This window comes from Python bivittatus, unplaced genomic scaffold (assembly GCF_059951505.1).
Source record: "Python bivittatus isolate LINGU-HERP-01145 unplaced genomic scaffold, Pbiv_v1 ctg000700_np1212, whole genome shotgun sequence".
Classification (NCBI taxonomy): Eukaryota; Metazoa; Chordata; class Lepidosauria; order Squamata; family Pythonidae; genus Python; species Python bivittatus.
The window spans coordinates 24,045,715-24,063,319 of NW_028277098.1; the positions used below are offsets into that span (position 1 = coordinate 24,045,715).

The window sequence follows — 17,605 nt, forward strand, 5'->3', positions numbered from 1 at the left end:
ACCCACCAAACTTGCCTTTTCAGGAAATGAATAGACCCTGCTTATTGTTATTGACTCACTCATGTAAATTAATGTACAAGTCAAATTATTCCTTAATAAATTCTGGAATTGAAGAGCAGCAAATTCTGTATAAGAAAATTACCCTGTTGTTTCTAAATAAATTGTATAACTTTAAAATCATGGCAAAAATAAAATTGTATTTTGATCTGTATGGGACAAGGCTAAGAATGGCTGTGGATATTTTATATAAATAAGTCAAAAAGAACTATCATTTCCATATTTTTATTTATTTACTACACGCGCGCACACACACACACACACATATGAAGGGATGGAAATATCTGAAAATCTATTTTTGAAATGCAAAAAATCTAGTATTAGAGCAACAAGATGTGCCTGCTTTGCAAATACACACTCAGGTATATTGGTCAAAATGATTTAAAAGAAGTCAAATTTTGTGAGAATGCTGCAGTCAATAAGGCATAAATTTAAATATATATTAAGAAGCATGACTCCTACTAGCTCTGCATTATAATAAGGACTAAAGCACATTCATTTATATAAGTATATAAAATCAAAGCAAATAATTATTTGGTGGAATTAAGAAAAGATTTACATGGAGGTTAATTACAATTATGAAGGGGAAAAAATAAGGCAGCCCTCATTATTTCAAAATCAGGCACATTAGAAACCCTGGCCTACATTAGAAGTTAAAATTTTGGATATATTTCCTGTGCATAAAGACAGATCTAGGTATAAATTTAACAAATACACTGAGATGGAGATTTTCAATGTAACTTAAAAGCTGCAAATTGAACTAGATAGGAATTTGATACTTAAAAACAATGCTGGATGAATGCTAAAAGAAAGGTTTTATAAATTGAAGTTAGGTGAGTTCACACCAAGATTATTATATTTTCTTAGGGGTTAATGATAACTGCTGAAATTACAGATCTGTTCAGGCAAATACTGCTTATGTCCCAAATCATAGAACATTAGAGGCTGATCATGAGCTATATTAAAGAGAAAATTCATCATAGTCTATTGAACCTTTAACTATACTGCTTTGTCACAGAAGATTCATAATTTCATTACGAGGCTCAGTAATATTTGAACATCTTCAATAATTATTTAAATTGTAAATGAAAGCGAAAATTACCCTTTCAATATTAGTCCATATACTGAAATATAGAAAAACAAACCATTTTTACTGCATTTTGGGAATGTCAACAACCATGTTATAAATTAATAGATAACATGTGCATAATATAAACTGAAGGTACATGCTATTTGTGATCACTGCAATGTAAATGTGTGTGTGTGAGAGAGAGAAAGTGTGTGTATGTGTGTGTGTTTAAAGTCATTATTGAGAATTTAAATACTGTCTCTTTCAAATAATGAATGAGTTTATTATAGTTTTTTATTTTGCTTCTATTTCACACTGGGAGGACATTTTTATTATTTCCTTTTTTCATTTCTACTTGATTTAAAAAGTGGGGGGGGTTTGAAAAGGAATGCAGTAAAGCAGTGACAAATTTTACCTGGCTTTGTGGCTCATGAGGTCAGAAAGCTACCTGTGAGAACTGCACAACACTTCAGATTCATTTCAAAATGGTGCTGTGAAGCACGCAGGGCTCAAATGTAGCACTGTCTGCCATGCCTCAAAGTGGTCACACCTTTTCTTGCGACCATGCAGTAGCTGTGGAGAATAGCCACACATCCTGGGGAAAGATGCAGCTGCTTTAAAGAGCTGCAGATTACCTCCTGTCCTTCAAATCTGAAGCACCACGCCTGTATCAGGTGATTGGGCCACTTAGTTTAGTACTGTTGACACTGTCTTCCTGAAAGCATTCAGAGTAAATGCTCTACCTAATACATACACTGGGTTTTTAAAAGTCATCAAGGAAGGAAGGAAGGAAGGAAGGAAGGAAGGAAGGAAGGAAGGAAGGAAGGAAGGAAGGAAGGAAGGAAGGAAGGAAGGAAGGAAGGAAGGAAGGAAGGAAGGAAGGAAGGAAGGAAGGAAGGAAGGAAGGAAGGAAGGAAGGAAGGAAGGAAGGAAGGAAGGAAGGAAGGAAGGAAGGAAGGAAGGAAGGAAGGAAGGAAGGAAGGAAGGAAGGAAGGAAGGAAGGAAGGAAGGAAGGAAGGAAGGAAGGAAGGAAGGAAGGCAAATTCCTCTCCATAGAGGATGTTTCTGAAGACTATTTGCTCAATGTTTATTAGCTGCCTGAAACACAGAACACCTATGCAATGAACTCTGCCATTTTAAATTTAAAGCTTCAATTTACATTTAAAGCTTCAATTAGTAGTATGTTTCTTTTCTTTCTTCTAGAAATGTGGTGCAAAAACCTAGATTCAGCATTCATTTGGAGGTTAAGCCTCGCTATTTAACAAGCTGGCCTATCTTCACACGTAGTATCTCTACTGCTTTGATTTGTACAAATAAAGCCAGGATACAAATAAAATAAATATGAAATTGGCCAGTTAGAGAAAATTGTTCAGTTTGCATATTTGAATTTTGCAATGCTGTTTTCTAAATAAAACAAAGCATACCAAAAAGTATGTACTGGTGAAAATATGCAGAAAATAGATCTACTGGTGAAAAAAAAAAATACAAAGATATATTATTTGGGGAAAGACTGTACAAAATAACTACACTCACTGATTGTTTAGCAACTACCTCAGTTAGAGACCATCCACAAATACAACAGCTATAAAAAATTCATTTTCCAACCAATGCATGCATTTACAACCAAATTTTGTGCGCCTCAGTGAGTGAGAATAACACTGGCATAGCTGTACAAGAAAACTATCTGAATGAGACAGCAGCAACCAGTGATCTTCCATCTCTCTCTCTCTCTCTCTATGTTCACTTAGCGACCATTTCACTTAATGTCCTGGTTGTTGGAATGGAACTCAGACACTAATTGAGGAATGGAAAAAATTCATATAGGAAAAATCTGCATCAATTTTTCTAGGCATTAAAAAACTGCAAACTAATTCAGAAATGTTAGTAAACAAATGTTGGAAAACTGAAAATCTGAGAAAAACAATTTGAGAATCAACCAATCTTGTTAAATATGTGTGTGTGTGTGTGTGTGTGTGTATAAACACATACACAAACACACAGATATATAGCTGCTGCTTCTTTATGGTTTCCTAACATTTTTTTTTAAAATTAGATTATATTTTTATAGCCTATATGTTCGCTACCTTCAGAGCTCTGTACAACTGCATGGTCTAAATTTAAATTGTAGGGGGAGTAGTCCATTTGTGTTATGTTACTAGAATCATGTGGTACCATTAGCAATTTTGTAATCCATCTCTAACTTTGTTCCAGTATTTCTGTTAACTATAAAACCTGGTGGAATCACACCAATTGTTTATGTATGGTTGCATATTGTTTCATATTCTATAATGAGTCTTTGATATTGATTGGACCCTTCAGGCTCACTACATTATAAATACATTATAAATGAATGAAACACAAAGAAAAAAAAAACAAGAAACATATATATTTGATGTATTAGCCATCTAAACATGCATTATGCAAATTGAGTAATACGTATGTGTACTAATATATAGAAGAGTCTTATTTTACTTGATCTTTTCTGAAATCAACCTTTATACTTATTTCTAAAATTATTTTCACGATCCCTTTTCTTTTGAAGTGGCTTCACAGTGAAATCCTATGTACCTTTACTGAATTTCCAGTGTTCAGTGAGGATTACTCCTTGACAAGGGAATTTAAAGAAATAATCTTAAAAAAATTATAATCCATAATTATAATCTTAAAGAAAAGGGAAAGAAAAGTAAAAGAACCATGCTTATAAAATCTCCATTTTATAGCCATGAACAGATAGATAGCATTAAAAAGCACTTTTAACAGAGGAAAAGGTCAAAATGGACATTTCCAAGGATACAGCTTAGATACAATATGCAGCAGACATATCTATTTCTATTTAGTATGATATGAAGCACTTTTAGACATTGTTTGCTGTGTTGTGTGGTACATTATTCATTTTGAAGGGATGCTTAGAGTGGTATTTTACAAATGGAAGAAAATAACTACTTTCACATACATTTGTGATTCAAAGCCTTCATTTAAACAATGACACCCATCCATCAACACTATCCCAATGCTCCATGTGTGTATTTTTTTTAAAAAAAAAACTTTATTACTGCTCTTTATACAAAATGAGAAATCTTACATATGCAATGCAGTTACAGCACATCAGAAATTCACTAGCATTTTTAATATATTTCTACAGGAGCAATCAAAATGAGATAGATGACCTTTGTAGGGAGGCCAATGCAAACTAACTGCAATGATTGGGGCCAACTTTGCCCTTTAAGTCTTAGGGCAACTTGTCTCAACAGAATAAGTAGAAAAAACTATTTAATATATTACCTGCCATAAAAATTATGTGCCGAAACAGAATATTCAAATTTTCATGCATTTCTCATAGATTTTTCTGTATTGATTCCTGAAATTAAGATAAAGGTATTCTCTTCTGTTTTGTCCTATTTGTGCTGGTGAAACAATTACAGTAACGCTGGCACAAAGGGCCTTCATCAAGCACTGGAATCCAACATACTATCTGTCTGAACCAAATAAATTTAAATATTACTACTACTACTACTACTACTACTAATAATAATAATAATAATTCCACAGTGAGGCACTACCTTTACATGGTTATGAGGCTTGCGTGCCCCGAGGCAGGTGAGAGCTATGCCAGAAGTTCATACTGGACAGCTCTTATCAGAGGAGCCAGACAAAGAGTGTCTCTCCCATAAACAATATGGTGAGATGTAATTTACAGTACAGAAACCTACACTGGATTGGTTATTGCCCAAGTCAACAAGGACTGTGCTAGGTGTTCTAGTTCCTGGACATCTGGTGACAAGTGGGCTACAGGACTCAGGACTGTTGGCTGGGCAACCAGGGCCAGCAGCTTCAGGACTACTGGAAGAAAAGTTGTTTACCCGTCGCAAATATACAAACACTGGGGGAAAAAATAATTATCTGCTATTACAAATCAAATCCAACAAGAACAGGATATCTGAAAAGAACACACCAATTCTGGGAAGAACATCAGCCAGAATCAGTAATAACAGAACAAAGGCCAGCAGATCAACATAGATTTATAATATGAAATAAAGTATTCACAGAAGTAGAACTGGAAGAACTGCAAAGGTCTAGCCAGGGCAAAGAAATCAAACCCTTGCCAGAAGTAGTTCAGAGTGTAGAGGCAAACCAGCGGGAGTCAGCAGTAGAGGAAGCCAGGATAGATATTAAATCACTTTCATTTCCAAACCAGGCACCCTCTCCTCTGCCTTCTCCTCAGAAAGAGCAAAGCCCTCTAACTAAAGAACAAGAAGAATTGAAACAAAGAATAACAGAGCATCTAGAACAGCAATAAATAAATAATTGAATGAAAAATAGAATAGAATAGAATAGAATAGAATAGAATAGAATAGAATAGAATAGAATAGAATAGAATAGAATAGAATAGAATAGAATAAGATTGCCTGCATTGAGGCTTGTTACAAAGAAACAGCTAGCACAAGTATTAAAAGATGCCAATACTGTAATATCAAATATAAGCACCACCTCACTACAAGAAACAAACCAACTAATGTACAGCACAGCTGCAGTTGTAACTGAATACCTTGGATGGAAATTCAAGAAACAAGAAAAAAAGCCAAACAGTACATCACCAAAATGGAAGATCAGTTTGGAAAATAAGATCAGCATGCTAAGATCAGATGCAAGCAAGCTAGAATAGATGAAAGAAAGAAGCTGAAGAACAAGAAGACCAAAGAATACCTGATCAAGAAATATCACCTAGAAAAAAGGAAGATCAAGGAAGCATTGGAAAGAGTAAAGCAGCAAATAACAGCCATAGCCAAGAAGATCAACAGATATGAAGCTTGAATTGCACACTATAGGCAGAATCTCAAGTTGCAGTTGAATCAGAAATGTTTCTACCAATCCATCAATGGAGCGACTGCAATGAACCAGTCCACACCTGACAAAGAAGAAGCAGTGCAGTTATGGGCATAGCTATGGGACAACCCAAAGAAATACACCAAGATTGTGGCTTGGGTAAAGGAGGTAGATAAGAATAAAAAAGAAGCTGAAATGAAAGAAATTGTAATAGCAGCAGAAATGGTGGAGAAAAGTGCAAGGAAGATCAAAAATTGGTCAGCACCAGGTGAAGATGAACTGCATGGTTTTTGGTTGAAACATCTGACTGGTCTGCACCCACTCATTGCTAAGCAGTTTAATAACATACTGAAAGGAGGTGAAATTGAAGATTGGTTAACATCTGGCAAAAGATAATGAAAAATCCAACAAAAGGGACAGCACAAAGCAACTACAGGCCAATTACCTGCTTACAAACAACTTTCAGATTGCTAACTGGCATGGTAGTCCAACAGCTTCTAATTGAAAATAAGCACCTGAGCAGAAAGGAAACTGCCCAAACAGCAGAGGAACAAAAGATCAGCTCCTAATCAACAAGATGATTTTGGAAAACTGAATGTACCTTAGATGGATTACAAGATGGCATTCAACTCCCTGCCACATGACTGGATAATCAAGTGCTGAGAAATAACAGAAGTCAGTAGAAACATCAGAAGCCTTGTGCAAAGATCAATGGCGCAATGGAAGATACAGTCACTGATCAATGGTGACAAATTGGGAGAAGTTAATATCAAGAACGGAATCTTTCAAGGAGATTCACTATCACCACTACTGTTTGTCATTGCATTGATTCCTTTGTCAACAATACTGAACACATCAGGCCACAGCTATCAAACATGAAAAACATCCACCAGGCTATCCTACCTCCTTTACATGGACGATCTGAAGCTGTATGGAAAAACACCATCTGAAACAGAACTGTTGCTCAACACTGTCTGACTATATAGTCAAGATACTGCAATGGAGTTTGGACTAGACAAATGTGTCACCCTTACCATCAACAGGGGAATAATAGTGAAAACTGAAGGAATCAAAATGTCCTATGGAAATAACATCAAGAGTCTGGATGAAGAAGATCACTACAAATATCTGGGCATCCTTCAAGCTTTGTCAGGCCCAGCCCAACAACAATGGTGAAACAGTCCAGTTGAGCATAGTTCCTTTAAAGATAGAATCCTGCCAAATTAAATCTATACTACAGCAACTAGTAGATATACCCTGGGAGATTCTAGGAAGAGGCTATCCTGAACCTCTTCTGCTTCCCACACTCCCCTTGAGGACTGCATTGTGTCTTATTCCTTTCCCCTTCTGGAATGCACCCCCTCCCTCCTGATAGCCTTGATCTCCCACATCACTCTCCTCCTTGTAGATACATTCCATCTCAAGCTGACAACATCAAGCACAACTGAAGTCAAGAAGAAGGTTAGTAGTGAATACATCAGAAGAGTGAAGAAGATCTTAAACTCCAAACTCAGTGGCAGAAATACCATCAAGCCAATTAACACCTGGGCAATTCCAATCATTAGATACATAGCTGGAATAGTGGACTGGACTCAAGCAGAACTAGAAGCCCTGGATAGGAAGACCAGAAAAATAATGACAATGAATCATTGTCAACCCTTCAACCATGCAGCAATGTTGACAGACTCTACCAAGGAGCATAGGTGGGTATGAAATGTTGCAAGTACATCAGACAGCTGAAGTAGAAAAAAGGGCACTGGAAGAATATCTGAAGGACAGTGAGGAAAATGCACTGAACCTAGTATACCATGAAGGTTTACTGAATACTGAAGAGACCAAACTGGACTACAAGAAAGACCAAATAAAGAATAGAAAAGAGACATGGCAAGGCAAAGTATTACATGGCCAGCACACAAAAAAACTAGCAGGCAAACCAGATAACAACAAGACTTGGTAATGGCTAAGAGCAGGAAAGTTGAAGAAAGAGACAGAGGGGCTAATTCTGGCTGCACAAGGCCAAGCCTTAAGAACAAATGCATACAAAGCCAGAATTGAGAAGGCAGCAACCAACAGCAAATGTTGCCTCTGCAAAGAAGCTGAAGAAACAGTGGGCCACCTAGTTAGCTGCTATAAAAAGATCTCACAGACTAACTTCAAACAATGGCACAACAAAGTAGCAACAATGGTGCGCTGGAATATCTGCAAGAAAGACCATTTGCCTGCAAGCAAGAACTGGCGGAACCACAAAACAGTCCAGGTAATGGATAAAAATGCCAAATCCAGTCTAAAAATCTGGCTGACTGTGTGACCAACAATAATAATAATAATACTTATGTGGATGAACGCACACACACAGATAATCTCTCTGGATGAACACACACACACCATTGCCTGATAATTTGCCTTAATTGTAAATTAATTTTGGAACTGTAAATTCCAAAAACTTAAAACAGATGGGGCAAGCCTAGCTTCCAAAGGGAAGCCATTTCACAAAGACAGATCCTGCTGTCCCCTCCCTTTCTCTCTCTCTCTCTCTCTCTCTCACACACACACTCACACACAGCCTTTTTCCCCCCCATGAATGTGGGCAACAATTAAAAGTTTCTCTCAGGATGCTCATATCAGGCACGTCAACTCTAGTGGGAGAAGTCCTAAAAATACTTAGGCACCAACCCATATGGAGCTTTATCGATCAAAATTGCATTGCAGTTGAAAAGTCACTGGCTGCCAATGCAGGACCTTCAACACATCTGCTCGCAAGCAGTGTAAGACAACACTCTGCAATTTCCAGCAACTTTTGAAAAACACCCTCACCTTAAGCACAGTGTAGTAGCCCACAAGAATAGTGATGAGGGATGAGTTGCTGTGGCAAGATACCATGACTGGTACACCTTTTGCTTTCTCTTTCCCAGAGAGAAAGTCTCTAGGGCTCATATTCAAGATCTTTCTATTCCATTCCTAATCACTTTTTGGCTGTTTCTTGAGCTAAGAAACAGATCTCATTATTTGGAAAAGTGCAATCTCCAAATTCATATTAGCATAAAATTCACTTTAGCATAAAATATTCAATATTCACATTAACATAAAAGGTTAAATTACATCAGTTCATATCAAAACACCAAACTAGTCTTTCAACTTTCTTAAAACCTGTGATATTCAGGCACTGACAGATTATGAGAATCTTGATTTCCTTCTTCTCTTAAATATGTTTAGAAGTCAGGCCAATTTGGATTATCAGAAGGCAGGAATTAACTGAATGTTCTTAGTGCTATGTGTTTCTCATTTTTCCTTTCTATTCCTAACTCATATCCATCCTGAATTCTTTATCCTTGAGCTCCTACTGGTAACTACTGAGCCTCCCAAACTCTACAACAGAATAAAACAAGCAATAAAAATAGGTAATGCAAAGGTAATCTGGAGACTAGTTTATATCACAAAGTACATGTGAATGAACACTGAACTATGACCTTATCCTTGGCTTTCTCTGAACCAAGACAGGGAATATGCATCCTCAGATTTTTGAGATGAAAATCTATTTCACCAACCAGATGGTCAATGACTGAAAATTAAGGGAGATATTTTGTCTTTAAATGTTCAAGGAGTTCTTCTTGAAATAAAGACTATAGAAAAGAAGCCTTGAACTTCTGAAAGCTCTACAGATCTCTCTTCTGTTTCTCCATTACAGAGTACTAGTAAAGCTCCTTCTCTAGAAAGGAATACATAATTCCATAATTCCACAGAATGGCCAAGAACACAGTTGAATAAACCTCAGCTCATGGCCTTCAGTTGAACATATTATTAAATACATAATTCAACATGCTGTGTATCTCAACTCCATAAAAAATTAGCAAATTTCTAAAGTTTAAATACTATAAAAATGTAGCTCCTCAAATCTCCAAAAGTTTGCAGCCTGGAATTATTCAAAATAAAACAAGAGAGAGATACAGAAAGACTTCAATTTGTGCAGTATTTGGATAGTCTAGTGATTAAAGTTTGTATTAAGTTTGCAAAAAAAAAAATTAAACTATTTAAACATGGCAGCATCTTTTAATCTAACCTACCCCACCAGCATGTTGTAAGGATAAAAAGGAGAAGGGTGAAATTACATGCATAGCCTTGAGTTCCTAGAGAAAAAGATAAAAATGCAATAAACAAATAAAGAAACCCAAGATTGCTTCTAAGATAATATCCAAACAGAATTTATATCTCTTCTAAGTGCCTTTTTCAACTCTCTATGCAAGTGTGTGTGTGAGAGAGAAAGATGTGGGGGGGGGGGAGAGACAGTGATAAAACATACTTAGTCTGATCTGAATTGCTGTAGTGTTCTTGTTAAAAACCACCATCTGTCAGAGATTATCCTATTTTACACGGAGGAACATGCATTAATTATCAATTCTATTCCTCGTAGAAATGTACTCACACAAGATCAGGACCATCCTTAGCGTGAAAGAAGCATTAGTGGTCTTAGCAGGTATTCTCTGGATGGAACTTAGAATGGATCCCTGGAGTGCTCTCAGCACACGAGCTCTTTCAGGGTCAGCCCACCAGCCATGCGGCAGGAGCTCTACATGGAAAGTGGCATACAAGAAACACAATGCTGAATGAATTTGCACCATTGTAAAGCAACTCCTTCGCCGACCAAGACAACTTCAAAAGTGCAAGAGAGACCAGCCTGTAATTTACAAGGCAGAGGGTAGGGGTGAACAGAAGACAGTACATGCTAGAGATTCAAACTAGCAAACCACCTGAATACACAAATAATCCTGCTGAATTCAAAAGCATGACTTCATCAACTAAATGAATACATATTGTGGTTTCAACTTTGCCTGATCTTTTTGTATCTGCAATCAATGGATGACTGATTCTAACATAGCATTTACATGTAATCTGAGAAGAAACTATCTTTTCCCCTTTCATTTGTTCCTTTACTCTGTATTTCCATCTTTTTCTCACTTATTTTCAAGAAGAAAAGCACATAAACTTCTGAGTTCAATTTTACAGTGGCATGGTTTCTTTTGATGTCCACACTATGGGCAACTAAGGTTGTCTTAAATTACAGTCCTGAAAATAAACCAGAATATCAGTTTTCCAGGTACTTTTTGGAAATCGATTATGTACTTGTTTGGAACATTTCAGTGCAGTCCTTTTTGCTTTTTTACTTTTTAAAGTGAATTTGATTAGGGGGTTCAGATTTGTTTGATCTTTTTTCCTCTGAAAACACAAGCAGAATAATAAATTTGGGTTCCATATGCAAATCTGAATTTCCAGTTATGAATGACCATATATTAATCTCTAAATGCTTGCCATTAGGAATCACACAAGACACTTTCTAATGATAGTAGAATGCTTTCATGAGGCTCTATTTTCCAAACATGGGGCAGCTGTGGCCAATTTATAATTTCCTTCTAAAGAAATTATTATTATAAAATAGCAATTTTTTTTCTTATTTCCTTTCAGATGGCTTCTTATGGACATATTCATTTTATGCCCATTTTATCCATGAAGGATTTTCCTTTCACTTAAAAGCAAGGTATTTTGGTAGACAATTAAGGGCAAAAGCAATCTAATAATGGTAAATTAACCACTTCAGCTGATTGCTTCCCATCTGTTTAGATCTAGTTTAGATCTAGTTAATCCATTTGAATCCAAGACGTCAGGACTGTATTTTCTTGAGCAATGGCTGGGAGCAGAGCAAAGAGACTTGTCAGTGAGTCTAGCTATATTTTGATAAAGTTCTGATGCAGGGAATACAATACACAGATTGTAAATGTGTTTTTCCCAGATGATATTTTGCTGATATATTTTATAAACCAATAGTATATAAGTGTATACATTATAAACCATTCAATTCTCTGTAAGCAGGCTGTGATCACATAGTGCAGGAATAAACTCCTTTGAATTTAGTGGACTTGTTTAGGAGTAGGTCTGGAGAAAGGCAGGGCTTTGAACTGATACCCTTACTTACTTCTGAGCATCTGAGGGGAGAGATTATCAAATGCCATAAGTATATTACACCTGTACTGGAACGGCCTTGCATGGGCTTCCTATTAACTTTCAGGTACAACTCAAAGTGCTGGCCATTCCCTATAAAGCCTTACATGGCTTGGCGCTGAGATACATGTAGGGCCACCTCCTCTAGTTGGAACTGACCTACCCAACTTATATATCCCAGGAGAAAATGCTGGTGATCCCCCATTTCCACAATGTCGATGAAGAGGTGACATAGGAGCCACTTTTCAGTGGCAGCACTTACAGTTTGAAAAAGCTTCCCCTAAGAAAACAGGCTGGTCCCCAGTTTTGGCCTTCAAGAAATTTTTGATCAGTTATTAATAACTGAATTATTCCAGAAGACTTATGGTGAGTAAAAAGACATCCAGGGTTATTTCTTTTTGGTTTATGTCATGGTTTTATCTGTTTCCTTTTAGTTCTACCATGGAAGCTTTAACATTGACTTTAACATTTAACAGTCTTTGTTACTGTTGCTGCTCTTAATTATGCAAGCCACTAAAAGTATGTGAGATTGCAGCAGGTATATATCTAATTAATAAATGCATAAATAAAATGGACAATGGGCAGTACATGCAACTGATGCTCCTACTGCCTTCTGACTAAGCATATAAGGAAAAAGCATACAGTATGCCACTGATGCTGTTGCTTATTTTGCAAAAGTGCACTTTTTCTATTTTTTAAAATTCTGTCCACTTTAATTTTGGCTTCATCAAAATTGGAAAGTGGCCCATAAAACCTCTCCTAACTGGGCTCTCAAAATTCTGTAACTTTGATGTAAATACAGGTAGTCCCCGAGTTAAGAACGCTCGGGTTATAGACCCATAGTTAAGAACAGAGCCTACTGTAACAAAATTCAAGTTAAAAACACAATGACTCGAGTTAAATACACAATGGTTCGAGTTAATTACACAATACTACTTATACAGTATTATACAATAATATCATTCCAGCTTACAGATAATCCTCACTTAACCATTCGTTTAGTGACCATTCGAAGTTACAGCAGTGATGAACAAAGGGACTTACAACCAGTCCTCACACTTGCAACCGTTGCAGCACCCCCGCAGTCATGTGATCACAATCCGGGTGCTTGGCAACAGCTCGCACTTATGATGGTTGCAGCATCCCTGGGTCATGTGATCACCATTTGCAACCTTCCCAGCTGGCTTCTAGCAAGCAGAATCAATGGGAAACTGCATGATTCACTTAACAACCATGGGATTCACTTTACAGCGACGGTGATTCACTTAACAACCACCCCGCATACCAATGAATTTTCTGATCCCTATTGTGGTTGTCAAGCAAGGACCTGTACATACAAATTTGACTTAAGGACAGACCTCTCTTAAACTGGGGACTACCTGTATAATAATCTTATTAAACAGATGTTTGGTTTAGTTGGACCTCCATGAAGATCTGATACCTCAGGGCATGAGAGACAGAAGATGTTCCAGAAGAGAGAAGCAAAAAACCAAGTACATAATGCACAATAACCGTGCCCTTTTTTCTGATGCTGATACATTGGCAGGGGAATTAAAGTTTCTCCCTGATGAATGCCCATGCAAAAATGCAAGGAAAATGGTACATTTCACCAGAACTTGTAGGTCTAACACAATTTGATCCCAGCTGCAATCACATTTCCATGATATGAAAATTGGAAGCTAATTTCTTTATTGCATTATTGCATTTATATGGCATAGCTAAGGATTTGGAGTAGAGCTGGAGAGACCCAGGTTCAAGTCTACTTTCAGTGACTTTGGGCCAGTCACTTTCTTTCAGCCCAACCTACCTCACAGGGCTGTTGTAGGGGGAAAATGAAGGAGGGATTGCCACAAATGTTCCCTGAGCTCTTGACGAAAAGGAAGATATGAATCTAAAAGTAAATCATCCCAATTTTTTCTTGAGAGCTCAGTGTGGCATACAGAAAAATCTCCCTCTAGTTTTATCCTCACAATAACCCTGTGAGGTAAATTAGGCTGAAAAATGTGACTTCTCCAAAGTAATCCACTGAGCAATACAAGCAACAAGGGCCTTGAACCTAGGTGTCCCCAATTCAAGTCTAGCACCTTCACCAAGATATTAAGGTATATAAGTAGCAAACATATGAAGCCAATCAATAGTTCTGGTAGAACAATAGTTGCAACATTCTAATGGTCAAGAATTTGTTAGCCAACATCCTTATATCCTTATTCACAGGATATTTTTTCAATTAAATTAAGGGCTGTCATTTGAATAAGTCATTGGCTTCCCTTAAGTAACACGTTCTCTGCAAATAAACCAGATCCAAAAAACTCTGTACATAGGCAAGATAGAAAGAATGATATGCCTAAAATACATGTGTCCAGATATCCAGTTTGATCTTACATGCACATACATGAGTCATGTTACATGTAATTATAAATACAAATCATTTCACAAAATAAGGAACTAAAAGAAGCTAAAGGATGCCAACCAATTATTTTTTAATAAAAGTCTTTGCCATAACCACAGGTTCTCCATTCCTATTTTAAGGTTTTAATGCCATTTTGAAAACATAAGACTTTAAGAAAGCAGCTATAAATCTGGCTTTATTATATGCAAAGTAAAAAGGCACAGATATCAGAAACAACTTTGATAGGATAACTGCATATCTAGAACAATCAACATAGTAAACTTTTTCACCTCCCAATCTAAAAAGTATTATAGATAATTATATAACTATAATTAAACCTTCACTGAAGGAACTTAGTTTCATCAGGGAGAAAAGAAATAGTGAAAAGAGAGAGGGAAAGAAAAGTGGGTGTGACATAAAAGATAATAAATATGTAACTAAAAACTCATACTTAATAACAACATTAATAATAGAAAATGCATTAATATTATGTTTTTAACTATTATATAGATAACCCATGATTTTACATTCTTTGGAAAAGAAATTTCTACAGCTTCTCTCATAACATGGCAAACCAGTACAAGACTCCCTTTTAATAATGACTATTCACAACCGTCTTTTCTTTTGATATTTGAATATTTCTGGGGAGGGAGACACTGTAAGAATGTCTTTTGTTCTTGCCAGCATGCTACTGCTGGAAATAACCCAAAAACAGCAGTGGCTTGGTTTTCTGCTAATTTCAAGTTTCTAATTTGATGCTTTCAGATTCAAATATCATGAAGAACAGATTTTTGTTCTACATTTATTTCATTGCTAACCCATTTTATTTTAAAGTTTCACTTACATTTGTCAAGAAATGTGAAGTACTGTAAAAGAGAAAACAGAGAGAAACAAAACAACATAAAATAAAATAAACAAATCCCAATACCTACAAGGATGGCATGCTTTTATTTGTGAAATTGCTTCAAAAGTCATAATTACACTGTAACTCCATGGGAACAATGGTAATTTCACAGCAGTTCATGTTGCTGTTATCACCCTACATCCTGATAACTATGAAATTAATTTGTGGCACTGCTGTATCTGTCAGGCATAAGCTGTTCCCTAGGTAACATTATGCCACCATAGAAAAGGAATTTGGTGCAGTATAATCAGCTGCAACAGACCATGCATCAATGAAACTTTGCTATGCATGCACACATAACAATAATTTGAGAAAAGGGAGGATTAAGGCCTGGATTTTATACTGCCCACTGTTTCACAGCTAAAAAGGAGACCCTTACGACAATCTATTCCCATGCCACAGATCACTGGGGGAGCTTGCACACATACAGTTACGCTGTCCTAAAGGCTCTATTCTACTTTTACCATGGTATTCATTTTCTCTGCAATTGTCAGGCTGCCATTGATTTAAAAACCAATGGGGTGTTTGCTATATTAATTCAAGATATAGCGCACCACGCAGTTCTTCCACAATTGACTATTTATTTATTTGTTTCTTTCTTTGTTTAATATCCCAGCTTTGCATCAAAAATAGCAACTGCAAAACCATAACTAAGCAGCTTCGGGCAGACTGTGCATTGCCTTACCATTCATGCTTACATACAGATATAAGAAATAATATATCAGTATCTTGCTATACAATTAAATCAGTTGCATCCAATATTATTCTGCTGGGAAAAAATTTCAAAAGATGGCATTATTCTACTTACCAATATGAAACCACTAACAAAACAATCTACAATTAACATCTAGCCAAATGCAACCACAATAAACTGTTCATTTAATGCAACAGGTTGCACAGGCAGAAACAAAATCTTGGATTTAGTCAAATTAATCTTTGCATTGCAGGCCCTGGTTATACCAATTTTATAATATACTAAAATGAAGTAATTTGTTTTTATCACATTCCATTTAGACACTTTTTATTGATTTATGTTATCTGTGATATTGCCACCTATATGGCATAGATTCACATGATGAAGGCCAACTGCATGAATGGAAACCTACAAATATTTATAACTTGGCAACAAAAGGAAGAGTCTTGAGAGTATGATTTAGCAATAGTCCTGCTTTCCCCCCATCCCCCCTGTTCCATTTTACCTGCAACACAAAACACTGGCTTATCTTATAGACCTATTGTAAGAATAATTCAGAAGCAATCCACCTCAGCTATGACAACATGTATGCTACAGCTTTTTAACAGGAAATGTTTGTTTGAAAACACTACTATACGTATTTTTAAAGAAATCTCCCTAAATATTCAGAGGTAACATGTCACGGGGAAAAAAAGGTAAGGCTGAAACATTCAGGAACCAAGCTGTATACCTTTGTGTGTGTGTGTGTGCATGCATGTCTGCATGTGCAAAGTATTCTTGTAAACAGCAGAGCATTAAACAGTGCAATCTTCCACCTGCCAGATAAAACATGTGATCCTATTGAGCAACATTTTGTTGACTGGGACTACTCTCTTGTTCCCGTGCTGTATCCCACCACGTTGCAAGAGGGATGAGAAAGGTTCTTTTCTAAACTTTGTCAAGCGTATTTTACATTTTTTTTTTATTTCATTATTACATTTTATAATGTTATGTAATAGTTCTCGGCAATTGTGTCACTGGAATTCAGCAGTATGGTGAGAGGAACTGACTCTCCAATCTAGCCAGTACTGTCAAGACCATTTTCTGGACTACTCAATTCTAGTAGCTTCAGATTTCATAGTATAGAGAATATATAATTTCCCCCATCTATCCAAAGCTTACCACACTATTTTGGTTTTTTTCATACTCTATTACAAAATGCAAGCTTGTGGATATAAAAGTGCTACTAGTCATATGTTAGTGGAGACATTTTATTCCTTTTTAATAGAGAGCCTGTTTTTATTTGATCTTTACTATTCATACTGCTAAAGCTACATCTGGGCAGTATCAGAAACTTGGATTACACTATATGCTTTCCCCGTGCCAATGTGTTAGGAAGCAAGAGAAGCAACCGCCGCATTTGTTATCATAAAGATTCAGCGGCTTTGCTGGGGATTTTGCTGGTGAGTAAAAGCAACATCTCAATGTCAGTGGCAGCACTAGTCATCAAAGCAATCCAAGGTGTTGAACAGAACACTCTGATCCACTATATCCAGGAATGAACAAGTTTTGTCATTCTGTGGTTCTGATCTTTATCTCTGACTGATCTGCCTTTTGTGATTGCTACCACAAGGCATTGCCCTAAGACCTCGACAATGTTCAAATAATGTATTTTTTTTCTCAAAATCAAAAACAAAC

General features: G+C 36.5%; 1 protein-coding gene across 3 annotated transcripts in view; it reads right to left on the reverse strand.

The window, feature by feature from the left end:
• The window catches only part of DPYD (dihydropyrimidine dehydrogenase), a 578,647-nt gene that overhangs the window by 469,673 nt on the left and 91,369 nt on the right, over positions 1-17,605 (reverse strand). The window contains exon 2 of one of the 3 annotated variants that reach the window (XM_088153493.1): positions 10,371-10,514. The exons of the other annotated variants lie outside the window; for them this stretch is intronic. The gene's annotated coding sequence lies outside the window, so the exon portion shown is untranslated. The remainder of the gene's footprint in view (positions 1-10,370; positions 10,515-17,605) is intronic. 3 annotated transcript variants of the gene reach the window in all.